Raw genomic sequence first — 13,516 nt, forward strand, 5'->3', positions numbered from 1 at the left:
GGCTTGGGGAAAGCCCCCTCCCCTTTATTTACAACAAGCAAGTTGCCAGACGCAAAATACAACAGAGACAAGGTGCAACCTCGGAGTCCGTGGCCATAGCCCCTCCTTTCCCCCCAGTCAAGGTACATTTCCGTGGGTTGTTCTCCTTTCTTGTGTCGTGTCAAACTCTCCGCGGAAGAGAGAAAACAAGAGGGTTAAGTTGAAACATGGCCGAGAACAGATGAGGGGAGGACGGGACTATGGTAAGCAAAGATGGTGGAAAAAAAAGCACCAAAGTACACTGCACTGCAGTAGACCTTGCAGTGGGCTGAGGTTTTTGAACTTTATATGGGGGGGTTTTTTCTTCTTTTTTTTTCTTTTTTTTTTTTTTTTTCGTTTTCCGCTTTTCGCTTTTCGTTTTACATCTTTTTCGTCCTGGTGCATGTTGCGTGTATGTACTCTACTGCGCTTGTCGTCCATCAAAGGGGTGTAGGGCTGAACAGAGAGAGGAGCTTGAGGGAGGCGACTGATATGCAGACAGTGCAGGACCAACATCTAACTGTATGTGGGCACTGTACTGACGGCTGCCAGCACCTGTCTGATGCACAAAGTGTCAGCTGCCACCAACGTCCTCTCTTCTTCTCTCATCTCGTCAAGGTTCATCCCTTGTTGCAAAAGTCCTTCGTCACGCTTCCGTCGGGCTGGGCTGCAACTCGGAACTGGGGCTTCGAGCTGGAGCCTGGACAGGCTTTTTCCCTGAATCCAAAGAGCTTTGCGTCATTGATAAAAAGAAACGCTCAGCTGGCTTGCAAGTATAAGTGCTGGTTTGGGGAGGGGGGGGGGGGCGGTCTGTCACACATCACTCTATCACTATCACACCACCAATCATAGTTTGATGCTCTGGACAAGAAGCTGACGCCACGCGTCGCTAGTAAAGCCGAGCTGGTAGAGAGCTTTCAGCCACTGCTTTAGACTAGGCAGGGCCTCAGTCCTCCGGAATTTCAGCATTTAGACTAGACTATAACTAGAGAGCATGCATATTGCGGGCGAAGAGAAGATGAGATGACATCGCTGAGCGTCAGGGCAAACAGCTGGACAGACAGATTGAAAGCATTGTGCGGCAGACAGTCTCTGGTTCTTGTTGATGTTTGCTAACAAGCCCCGCGTCGCAACACAGCACTCGTCTCACCAGCAAACGTAGAATGTCGATCCTTTAATCTTGCTGGGGGGGGGGGGGGAAAGGGGCGTGAGGGGAGTGGATTGGATAGCATTATCAAATTTCTTGCCATTTTCGCCTTGTTTTTGTTCACTTTTTTTTGTTTTGTTTCGTGTTTCGACGTGGCCCAAAACCGAGGGTTCAGAAATTAATTGGTAGGGTAGGTAGTAATGGAACAAAGGGGGGCAAAGTGTGAGATATAGAAAGACAGAGAGATAGAAAGCCAAGAGGATCAGATCTCGTTTCTGCCCAAGAAAGGGTCCAAGGGCCAGGTCAGACAAGAGTGCAATTAGTATGCATACACTAATACAACACAGGACAAGCACAGATCGATAACTGATGCTGATACTCGCTCGGGTCAACGTTGTTTTGTCTAGCTAGACTAGCTATGTAACTAGGATAACTGGACTCTATCTCGCTTCAGCATTATGGTTGTTGCATCACCGCCTCGCTTCGTCTGGGCGCACACCAAATACGTAGCATCCCTCTCTCTCTCTTCCTCTTCCTGGCGGCGACGGGGCACCGGAGCAAAGAAGCGGTGCAAGAACACAGACCACCTGTCTAACTGGACCTCAATAGAGGAAGGCGTTGTCTAACTAGCGGTATGTGGAGAGGGAGGGAGGGGCCTTTTGTTATCTATGGCAGGAAACCTTTCTCTTCCTCTAAGCTTTGAGACCGCCTTACGTAGGGCGTATCAGGCCAATCCGCCCGCAGCTGGCGCTGGTATTGCTTGACCCGGCGAAAAAGAAGACGACCGAGCAGACACACCCTACAGAGGATTTGGGCCTATTGTTTCTTCTTCTTTCGCTAAGAGTCAGGTCCAGATTGGAGCCAAGATAGTCGTCCTCGGAGAAGTCTGATTCCGGCCGGCGAGCTTTGGAGAAGTAGATGGGGTTAGACAGAGAAGCAGTGGTGAGCATGGCGAGACGCGTGATAAAAGAAAGATACAGTGTAAACAAAAACGATGTACAGTTGCCTCCAAGGACTGATCCTGGTTGAACTACTCTAACTTGACTCAATACCTCGTCCTGGCCTGGCCCGGATTAAGTACGCCGACGCAATGAAGAGTTCCCCAAAACCACGACAACATTCACACCCACCCATCCTTAGGGCACTGCCTCTCTCTCTGACTGGCTAGTAGAACGGAGGGTAGAGAAACACGTCACAGGGCACTAGCCCTTCACGAACTTGCAGGCTGTTGATGCATGTCTGTATCGTGCATCATGCGCCATGGGTCGTGCAGGCGGCGTTTTTTTTTTTTTTTCTACGTCCACTGAGACAGGCCATGGAGACTCTGGAAACGATTTGCCAGTCCCTCTGTCTCTGTCTGATCTATCACGCTGCCCTAAGATCTGACAAATGCAAGGGAGAGGAAAGGGAGGTGCAGAATAGCGTGTCCAAGTACAGGGCTTAGGGAAGGGCGAAAAAAACAAAGACGGCTGGCTTTTCTTTTCCCTCTCCTTCCTGTCCTCAACAACAGAAATCTCGGCAGAAATCTAGCCCGGAGAAAGGCCCGAAGTGGGAGAGCCAGAAGGAAAGCAGAACACAAGAGAATCGGAAAAAAAGGCTCTGTGATATTCCCACACCTCACATCCGCCCCCCCCCTGCCGCGTTTGCTGGGGGGGGTTTCCGCGTGGAGAGATTCTGGGTTTCCTGTCGTCTTGGGCTTGGGCTTGCTTGGCTGCAAAAATGGAGTAGACACGCACATGCTGTTGGTTTTTGTTTTGGCTTTGGCCTGGTTGGACTTCTGAAACTTCCGAGTCTCCCTATCGCGGGTCAGTTGGCGCCTTCGCTCGACGGAGTAAGCCAAGCCTCAAAACGAGCTTGTATGTGCCGTGCCTATCATGTATGCTATACTAGACTATACAATCCATGGGCTAAGCCAGGAAGGCAGGAATTAGGAATTTGGAGGATCAAGGAAGGGCTAGACCTGGCCTTGGGTTCTAGACTAAGAGAGGAGGAAGGGTCTAGAGCTTAGAGTGCAGGACAGGGCAGGGCAGTAGGGCAGAGTAGGGCGGAGGGCAAAAAAGGCTTGTGCCTCAGTATGCAGTTAGTCTGTCTGTCTTGCTATTGCGTCTTTCTTTCCCTGCCGTCGTCCCCCTCCTGAATCATGAGCTCGCCCGCCCACACGCCCGCACGCCCGCACGCCCGCTCGCCTGCTGTTGCTGACTGGTACTGCGATAGATAGCCCTATGGACTCTAGCTTGCCCCAGTCTAGCCAGCTGCCTTGTCAACACAACACCATGCATGTATGCGTTCAAAGAATGCATGAGGCGGATCCGAAGGCCAGGCCGAAAGCTTGCAGGTATCTATACACCATGCGTATGATAAATGACACGAATATACTGCGGTGGGAGGACTTCTACTCATACAACAAACTACATTACATTGTATGCAATAACGCAACATGCAGTAAGTCGTCTACAGAATGCATGCAGGCTTACTAGACGTGTAGAGAGGTGCAGACGCCGACACAGGGATAGTAGACTAGCCAGTCATAGTGGATATATCGCACCATGAGTATATGCGTGCCTATGAGCGTGAGACTGTATGGACATATGTGTGCATACATATGGTGGCATGGCATGTGTACGCGAAGCTCTCGTGTCCCTAGGCGGGAGGGGTTCTCGACGTTCTAGCGGGATCCTTTTCTTTTTTTCTTTCACATCCTTTCCCTTTTCTTTCTCTTTCTATTGCTCTTGTCCCCCTTCTTGCCTGCCTGCCTGCCTCCCTCCTGCCTTGCTCCCCGTCCACTCATCATTTCACAGGACTTAACAGGCGGTGAGGAAGTAATCTCTGAGAGTAAAACAAAAGACCAAGACAATAAGACTCTGCTGTATATGCTTGTGTCAGTCAACTCTATCACATCACTTGCTAACGGTCCTTGCTATGCCCCATGCCCCATGCCCCATGCCCTAATCTGCCTTAAGCTCCTCTTCCCCCCCCCCCATTCTTTGTCCTTGCTGTCCGCCCTCACCCCGCCTCCACTTGCCCGGCTTCTCTTTTGTCCCGTTGTCTTTTCTTCCTCGCTCTCGGGTCCAGGAAAGAAAAGAGGGCAAGGAGGTCTAGTCCGCAAGCTGGCTCGGCAAGACAGGAGCCCAATTCAGCCTGTCAAGTAATCAGTAACGTTGCTCTCCTTGACCCAAGGCACACGCGCCACTCAGTGGCTAACCCACGGCCACGGCCCTGTTCAATTTTTTTCTTTGATAGAGAAAGAGAATAACCAGACCACTGGCCAGCGCGTGCCTCATGCGCGGCCTTGCCCCAGCCAGAGCCTCGATCCCGGCTCCGTGTCTCTCTTATATGGATATGGGCAGCCGTTAGCAAGGCCGGCGGCGTGGGCGGGGAGCAGCCCGTGCGTTAGGTAGGCAAGACAGAGAAAGGCAGTAAGCAAGCCGCCTCTTCTCGACAACTTGTGTATGTGTGTCTGTCTCTTGGGTGCTTGTGCACCTCATGTGCGGCCGGCGTCTATGTGCGTGTACACATATCAACCACGAGCCAATGCCACGCCCTGTCGCGTCTCCATATTGGCTACAGTGTCACTTATAGGACTCGGCCGGCACCTTGGTGCGCTCGGCCTTGGGCAACCGGCCTTTTGTGTCTCTTTCATTTTCTGGGTTTTGCTTTTTATCTTTGCTTTTATTTTATTTTTATTATTTTATTTTTCGCCTGGCCTGGCCTGGGCTTGGCTTGGCATGTCTATTCTCCTGTCCCTTCTTGTACTCATGTCCCTATATCCTTATATTCCGGTACGCCTATCTCCCTTGCTGCTACATCATAGTACATTGGGCAAAGAGAGAACGAGCCGAGTTCCCGTTCGGATTGAGTATCGACTTGGACTGCATTGACCCATGGGTGTTGACCCGTGCTGGCGGCGGCAGATTTGGACAAAAAAGTGCTCGAAATCGCACAGTACAGCAAGGAGGAGGGGAGGGGAGGGTAGGGCGAATGCCGGCAGGAAGACGCTCCTTTGCCCTTTCGCATGGTGCGTCGTTATCGGCTGCAACTGCGAGATATATAGGCAGACAGAGGAGCATAATGTGTCCGTCCGTGTCTTGTGTGTGTATTTAGAGATCACCAGGTCACATCATATCCCTGGCTTATATCCCGAATCAACGAACTAACCACACCATGTTTTCATGTATGCAGCCATTAGATACTGATGACGGGCTGAATACGCACTGTATATATTGACTTCTGTCTCTGGCTGGCTTTTGCTAGCCAACACTGCTTGACCTGATACAAAGAACAAAGCCCATCTACCTATACCTATACCAGCTGCTAGCTATAAGATAGGGACCTCCCATTCAGCCCTTTAGGAGCCGTGCTTGTGCTTCCGTTGCTAAAAGCGGCCTGCCTCAAGAGCCCAGAGCTTGTTTCTTCCGTTGCCATTACAAATGGATAGGTAATAGACACACCACTTTTGGTATCATCGCAGCGCAGCAGATGGCCCTAAACAAGCTTCCCTTTTTGGCTCATAAAGCTGTCTTTGTCTCGTGTGTGCCAGGTGTCTAGATAGTTGAGGCCTGCCCCCCCCCCCCCCCCTAGCTAAGCAAGGCCGGCCTGGCTGATCAGAACCAGATAATCACCACACAAAATGAGCGGCCTGCATATGATGATGGAAATCCTTACACTCCCCATTCCATCTGGTTCTTTTTCCACTTGCCTTTGCCTCCCTTCCCGGCCGCACAAGAGTCGGGCTTTCGCTGTTAAAGCTGCTGGTGCTACCGTCCAGCCAGCCAGCCCTAAGATGGGCCTTGTATTCCCACTATGGAACTATTGTCTTATTAGCGCCAGCAACAAATATCCTTCAAGCTTTTTGCTTAGCGTAATGATTAAGTGCGTGGCAGGGTTCGGGCTCATAAGGTTGGACGACAGAGTCTTCGCGGAATTTGCAGCTCTCGGCATTAGTAATGTGTTAGCCTTGAGACTTGGCTAGACTCAGTACCGTACTGTACGCGGTCTAAGTGAAAGCATCTTCTTCGCCTCTTCTAGATCTTGCCTTATACGCCAAGTCAAATGGATTAGGTGGAAATGCGCAGCATCTCTCTCGCAGCTTATGATGTCTTGTACGGGTGGAACGCAGCCCCAGCTACACTCCTAACTCCTATCCACTTACACGTATACCATGTGTCACTCGACACCTTCTCCAAGTGATCAGCTTCTCTTGACACACTTCGTTTACCTGCTCCGTTACCCCCTCCCGCTGTCAGCCAGTGACCACCTATTTTCTACAATACTCCTTGCTCCTGGCTCCCTGCTGCTGCTGCTGCTGCTGCTGCTGCTGCTGCTGCTGCTGCTTCTGTGTTTGTTTTTATTCTATTTTATTCTTTTCCTTTCTCTTATTTCTCGGGTTTCCAAGCTTAGCTCCCTCTGACACTTGCCCCCCCTCGCCCCCCCCTGCCGATTGAAGACGGGGAACTGGGCGTTGATGACTTGCTACAGGTTCCAAGCCGGGCGTAATCATTTCCTTTAGCTTGTTCCTTTCTTATTGCTCTTCCTGGGTAAATGGAATTTCCCATCCACCTAGTCGAGCTAAAATAATATAGCCACTGCTAGGCTCACCACCGGCCAATTAGCACTACTACCCCCCTCCCAGCACCCATTCTGCTGGGTCTAGCGGTCTAGCCAGTAAGGAAAAGGCACTTTGGTAGGTCCAGGGATATCAATGTTATTATTGCCTGAGCGGTAGCTAGCTAGCTTCTTTGTTTTGCCTGTTTGATGCCGTCTTGCACGCAAATTAGCACCGCTAACCCATAACGGCAAGCTGCTCAGTAGTAGCGGCTGGGCTAAGGCTGGACTCCAATTCCAATATTAATAACCCCGTCATGGCTGGCTGGCTGGCTTGCTTTACTTTGATTTCTTCCCTATCCCCCCCCCCCCTGAGCTAGACTTTTGTACTTGGCGTACTTGACTGTGGTAACATAGCGTAGTAGCGCTAAGCACAGCCCTTGTCCATCACTGCTCGCATACCTGATGACGGCCCGTCACTTGACAGCAAACCCCAGAGCCTAGCCAGACCCAGCCTAGACCTAGCCCCCGGTCGAGCCCCTAACCTCGGTACCGACGACGGCAGTGGCAAGGCTTGCATAATGCAGAAGATTAGCGTCACAAGTGTAGTAGGCCTATGGACGTCCCGGAAAAAAAAAGCAGAGTTCGCCATATTGGGGTAGAGCAAGACAATATGCGTCTCCTGCTCCCTTCCCTCCATCTAGCCTCATCTTACCTCCCAACCGCCCCCCGCCCCCCGCCCGCGCCACATTGGGCACGCGCTTCCCATTCTCTCGTCTTCTTGCTCGATAGAACCTCTTGTCTTGATACAAGAAGACAGCGCGATATTTGGCTTTGGCAGACTGGCCGATGGGCGGGCTAGTTGGCTTTCAGCTAGCCGAGGTATGCTCTAAGCCCTAAGAGCTGAGGTTCAAGCTTCAAGCCTCGCCCGATTTTCCTAAAGATAAAAAGGGGTGAATGTAAGGCTGCCGGAGGTCGAATATAGAATGGGCCTACTGTCCGAGGAGGGAACTCGAAGAATGCAGGTTTCAAGGCCGCAGCCTAAGCTTTGCGGACTGCTGCTCCTTGAAGAAGCCGCCACACACAGGCTCCGGTGGGCACATAACAGAATTAGGCTGGCATTAAGCCAAATATGCATCCTCACAAGGCTTCTGTCGTGGCTAGAAGGTGCTTGTGAATGCTGTTGTACTAGCATAGGCAATCTATCCGAGAGTCTTGTGCATTTCTTTCTAAGCTCTTGGGGGAGTTCTTGGTTTGAAGAACATTGATGTTGTGCATAGATAGCGTCATGTGGATCATTAGAGCGCACAAGTCAAGTGACAGCAGCTGGCTATCTGCTTACCTACCTACGTTATGGTTCAAGGGGTACTTTATACATGCACAACGTCCTATCAAGTTCTAGACCTTGGCATGGAAAAAGGGAGGATTGCGACAGGATAAGGTCCTTGTGATCCTTTTACACACCCGGAAATAACAGGGCCAAGCCAAACAAGAAGTTTATGACTCGGCTAAAGTGATTCACAATGAACATGTTTTAGGGGTGTTCAAGTGGTGATGACTTGTGCTAAACCCCCCTCCACACTAGTTTCACGCCCTCTGGCCTGAGGGCTTGCTGGCTCAGCCTCTCTAACCCAGCCAGAAAAAAAAAAAATCAGCAATGGATTGCATTTGAAGGAAGCAAGATGAGCATTTGGGCCTGGTGTGCTGGCCCAAAACGCAGCATCGACACCATCACAAAAGTCCAGAGCCAACGAAAACGCATGGAACTAAGAAGGCAGCCGCAAGACCGCAGGACAGAGTGCGGAGGAAAGGGAGACGGGAGAGAGGGACATGCAATGCAGACAGATTAGGCGAGAGTAAGTGATGTAATGGTCTTTGTTACATAGCTTGCTAGCTGCCTGCGGGAAGCTGGGGACTGGACTGTACCCGTCGTCTACTGGCTGTGCAGGGTGCACGGGACGGTCTTGCTCGTTTGCCATTCTCGTCCTCCGCTCTGTCTGGGTTTTTCGTCGCCCGTTTTGCAACGCATGCATGCGTGCATGCATGTGCAGACAGATGGTGGATATAAAGGGAGGGGGTCTGGGCTGCCACATGCAGGTCGTAGGCCGTGATCGGTTGTTCTACACCTACTTTTGCACTTTCCTTGTACACTGTCGCACCGGGCTGTCTTCGGACCGCCTCACCATCTCCCTCTGTATAATTAGTTTTGCTGGGCGGCCATTGGCTTGGCCTAGCTGGGTGTCTCGGAGCTTTATGCTGCAGTCAATAACTGGTAGCCAGTGCCTTTCTCATATCTGCTGTACGCCTGAGCGTAACAACCATTAGTTAAAGTCAAAACCGTCGCTATTGAGAGCCAAGTTTCAGCTTGAGTTGTTCAACTTTCCACGGGACATTGGCTTGAGAAAGCCCTGCCGCCTTGCAACATGTGCGGTAGTGTGTTCCGGATAATAATACAAGCCATGTTTTTTTTTCGGCCTCAGGATAGCGTGACATCAGAGCGGAACCGGAGAGGGAGGAGGTCTGGACTGAAGAGGGGTGTGCATATGACTCTAGGTATAGTGTACTTCTGTCTGAGACTTCTTGTGTTGGGACCCAAAGAAACTGGCTGGGCTGGCTAGCGTAGTATATGGACGGAATAGCGATATCCCATTCTTGCCATAAGATTGCAGGGGAGGAGGATAGGCACACAGGAGCAATAATAGCGATGGCCGGGGGGTCGTCCTCTATAAGCCATTATCGCAAGCTCAAGACCAGTCACTCAAAGCCCCTTTCTTTCTTTCTTTCTTCCTTTCTTTCTCTCTTGCCAGCTAGACTCCCCGGACGCTTTCCTGTTCTTGACGTCGCTTGTTTCTCCCAAAAGTCTCATGTAAGCGACCCAAGTAAAATCGATCAACGTCTTCTAACACAGGCCGCAGATCAAGGTCTGCTACATGTACTGCTAGCTTGGAGCTTGCTACTTAGCATGAGATGAGATCAGCGACGCCGGTAGCATTTGTCGTATCCGAGCAAAAGCCAACCCCTCCCCTCCCCTCACTCCTTCTTCTCCTGTCACAGTCGCCCAACTGAGCTCGGCGATTCGGACTTGAACAATAGGAACATCTCCTTTTCTTTCTTTTCTAGGTTCTTCTAGGCCATGGGCGCAAAAGAACGGGCGGAAGGGAACAGACAAAAAGAACGGATAAAAGAATGCTGATGACATAATTTCTGCAAAGGAAGATGAAGCTATCACATAACCAATACTACCAAGCTTACCAACAGGCAGAGCCCCGGCGGCTAGGGCCCAGAACAAAAGCCCTACTCAATAAGCTACCTGGAGCCAACTGTCCCTTGTCTTTGGAATTGGGGACGCGCAAGCCGTTAGAGTGATCAGTAAGGTCTCGGAGGACATCTGGAAGAAAGGTAAGTTGAGAAGCTCCTTCATCAAAGCGGAAGGGTAAAGAAGCCGAGGCCCCAACGGCTTTCCTTCTTTTATGACGGCCCTCCGCCCTCAAGCAATGGATGGACAGGGAAAACCCATGATGGAAAAGCTCATGGACAATATAAAAGCCTGATTCAAGGCCCCTGATAAGGCTGGGTCTTCCTTTTTCCAGCTCCTTCGCGGCTACCTCGGCAAGCTCGGACTTTGGTGGGCTGCCAGCTGGCACACACATCAAGCCACCTGGCAGGGCCCGTACCGTTACACAGAATATTGATGGCCTTGACCAGAAGCTGTGATGACAGCGGTTGGTTGTCCATTGGGTATTCCGTAGAGGCTTCCAGACTAATCCAATAGCAAGAGAAGCTTATACAATTGCTAGGCTTTTGGAAATATTCTGGCTATAACCAATAGTGTGGATAGGATGAAAGAACAAGAAAGGTGGCTCGTCTGGCTGGCAGCACTGAGGCCTAGTGACTCGGGGCTGCTATAATTAATGGTACATTCATCAAGTCCCGGGCTCTGGCTACTGTGGCTGCTGGCTTGCAAAGGGACTTCTTGATGCTGCGCAGTGCGCGTTGGCTTACTTAAGCTGCTATCGCCTTTCTATTGTGCGTGACCCGTTGGTTGCCCACCCTTGGGATGGGATGGGATGGAATCTCGAGCTCGGAAGACTTGGACCCAAGAGCCGTGCATACTAGGTTTCTGCCGGCTTATAAGATACCCCAAGCCTGACTGGGCCTTGGCATTGCCGTTCCTATAGGCTCTGATACATGATATACAGCTCTTCCTAGACTTTTCCCTCTAAGTAAATCCCAACGTTCATTTTCGGACATTCTATCTACCAAGATATATGGTGCCCTGCCATCATCCGTAATGTGCAATTCGAGTTGTAGTCTCATTCGTGCCAGCGAAAAGAGGCCCAGATGGAGCTGCTGCATGGACCTGCTAGTAAGGCAAAACTGGCTACCAAGCACTAAGCTGCCACTCAGGCTTTAGTTGTAATATGTTCCCTCAGGTCTCTGGGGATCTCAAGAGTTTCAGAGCGCCCTATCTAATTTCCTCCAACTGCCGCATTGCAGCAGCTAAAAGTTATAAATGCGAGCTCATTCATCATCTCAAACAAGCCCAGGCCAACGAGGTCCAGGGTAGAGCACCCCGCGCATTATGATGTAAGTCTTCGACCGCCGGCAATGAAGTCTCAGCGGGGGCCCTTATCCTAGGAGTTGGAACTAAGCTGCAGAGCGTTGCAAAGAAGACTCAACAGGTAAGTATGACAAAGAGATAAGCCGAGAAAAGGCTATACAGTGCTTAAGAGTTGCTACTCTAGCTATACCAAGTATATTCTAGGTGATCATTTCTTTTGCACTATCTAATCAGAGGTTCTTATACTAATAGGATGTAAGCTCGCTGCATGGCAGCCTCTCGCAGAGCCTCTTCTTGGTTGAGTCTCCCTTTTCCTACGTTGATGCTCTAAATTGTTAGGTCGCCTAACGTTTGTCTTGCTAAAACTAGGCTGATTCCGCCTCGGACACAGATTCGGCTAGGGAGATTCTTTTCCTCTTCTGGTTGACTTGGACGTTGTCCCCGCCGTTCACCTACGCCTTGCCTGCTGTTTGTAGTGTCTCGCTGCCTGGACTCCCGCAGAGCCCTAGTGCCTCCGTTTTGGGCCCTTGGTGTTGCCGTTGTGAACCTGCGTGGGATTTCGACTGAGTCTCGAGAATCAGGGTCATGGATCGATGCCACGGTGCAGGTGGTTTTTGCTCTACCGGGCTTCTGCAAGAATGGAATCTGTCTGGTTATCTTTTCGTTGACCCATTGGATTGCATGGAAGATATCTTTTGCTTACTCTAGATAGGCCTAGGTATGTTTGGCGTGTCTCTAGTACCTCTATATCTCTTCGTCCATAGGCGATGCTCTGGGGCTGGTTCAACTATCTTTCTCTCGGGCCATATCGTACGAATTCTGGGTGTTTCTTTGCTTGATCCATGCGTGTTTCGTTTCAACTCAGGGCTTTTGCACGAATAGGGCTACTATATTCTATTCCGCTTTGCCGCTTCATGTAGAGCCAGTTCTTGGTTGCGCCCTCACATTAGCGCTCCACATGGTTAGGTTGCCTGGAATTTGCGAGGGCATCCCTTGGTAGTCTCAAAGTGTAGGACTGATTCTCCCTTGGGCTTGGGCGCTCTCTTTTGCGTGTTGGGTTTTCCAGGCCGGCTGAGGTTGGTCCCGGGGGCTATTCTGAGGGCTCCTGCGTTGCTCTACGTTGGAAGCCTCCCCGCTCACACTCCGGGGCCCCCACGGAGTGACTAGGTGCTCTGTAGATGATGTATGCAGTGTGGAACCCTTTTGGGTCTTTCCAGTATGTTCGGGGTTTCCACACAGCCTACATCGCGACTTTTTGCATCCTGCCGTTGAGTATGCTTCCCAGCAGGTGCGGCACAATGACATGGATGAGGTATAACACCTCTTAACCGTGGCAGGGCGAGCGCTCTTGCCGAAGGTCATGTTATAGGCGGCGGTTGGCCTTCCAGCAATTCTAAAGCGATTCCAAGTGTGGCGTCCGTGTATTCCCTGGTTTCTGACTGCTACTGTATGGGCCTGTCATGCCCACCAGTCTATTTTTCTATCTGACTCACGAGTCAGTCCACGTTTTTCTCAGTCACCAGGCCGCAGTCGCTCAGGGCGTAGAAGTCTGGCAGGCCGGTAGTGCGGGCATGCCCCGATCTATCTCCAACTTTGCATAGTTTTGCTTCACATGCCTCTCTGATCTGATTCAGTTTCGTGACTGCGGCCACGTTTTTTGGCATGCGGACAGCCTAGCCCAAGTTCACTTTGAGCTTGATGTTGACCTTGAAGTTTTTCCTATTTCTTTTTCGAATTTAATTGACATCTACGGGAATCACGAATATCAAACGGCGCTATTTTGCTCTTTTTTGCTTTTGCGCAAAATTATCTTTCATTTATAAGCTTTATTTTTAGCGGTTGTTTCCGTCGAAGCTTGTCACGATGCCAGAGTGGTTAATGGGTGAGACTTGAATATTCCGTTCAAGCCATCTCATGGCTTCGGCCGCGTAGGTTCGAACCCTACTCGTGACGGTATATCTTTTTGCTATAGTCATCTAAGACTCAAGAATTTCTTTTTCCTGCGGGAAAGGTTATGATACATTGAGTGTTCTCTCCTTGTTGCTTTGGCATTTCTCTTAATCTTTACATTCTTTTTTACATCGTCCGTCGTATTTCTGCGAAATAACAGTAAGGTAGACGTTAAATAGAACAAACAAATTTTTTACATCTGGCTGTATTTGTCCAAGACTCTCACTCATTTCTGCCTTGTACGCTGATGGGCTACACCCATTTTGCCGTGTACTTCGTGTTGGTCTTGTTAGTGCTGG

The sequence above is a fragment of the Ceratocystis lukuohia genome, assembly GCF_044167205.1.
Source record: "Ceratocystis lukuohia strain C4212 chromosome Unknown Supercontig1_pilon, whole genome shotgun sequence".
NCBI lineage: Eukaryota > Fungi > Ascomycota > Sordariomycetes > Microascales > Ceratocystidaceae > Ceratocystis > Ceratocystis lukuohia.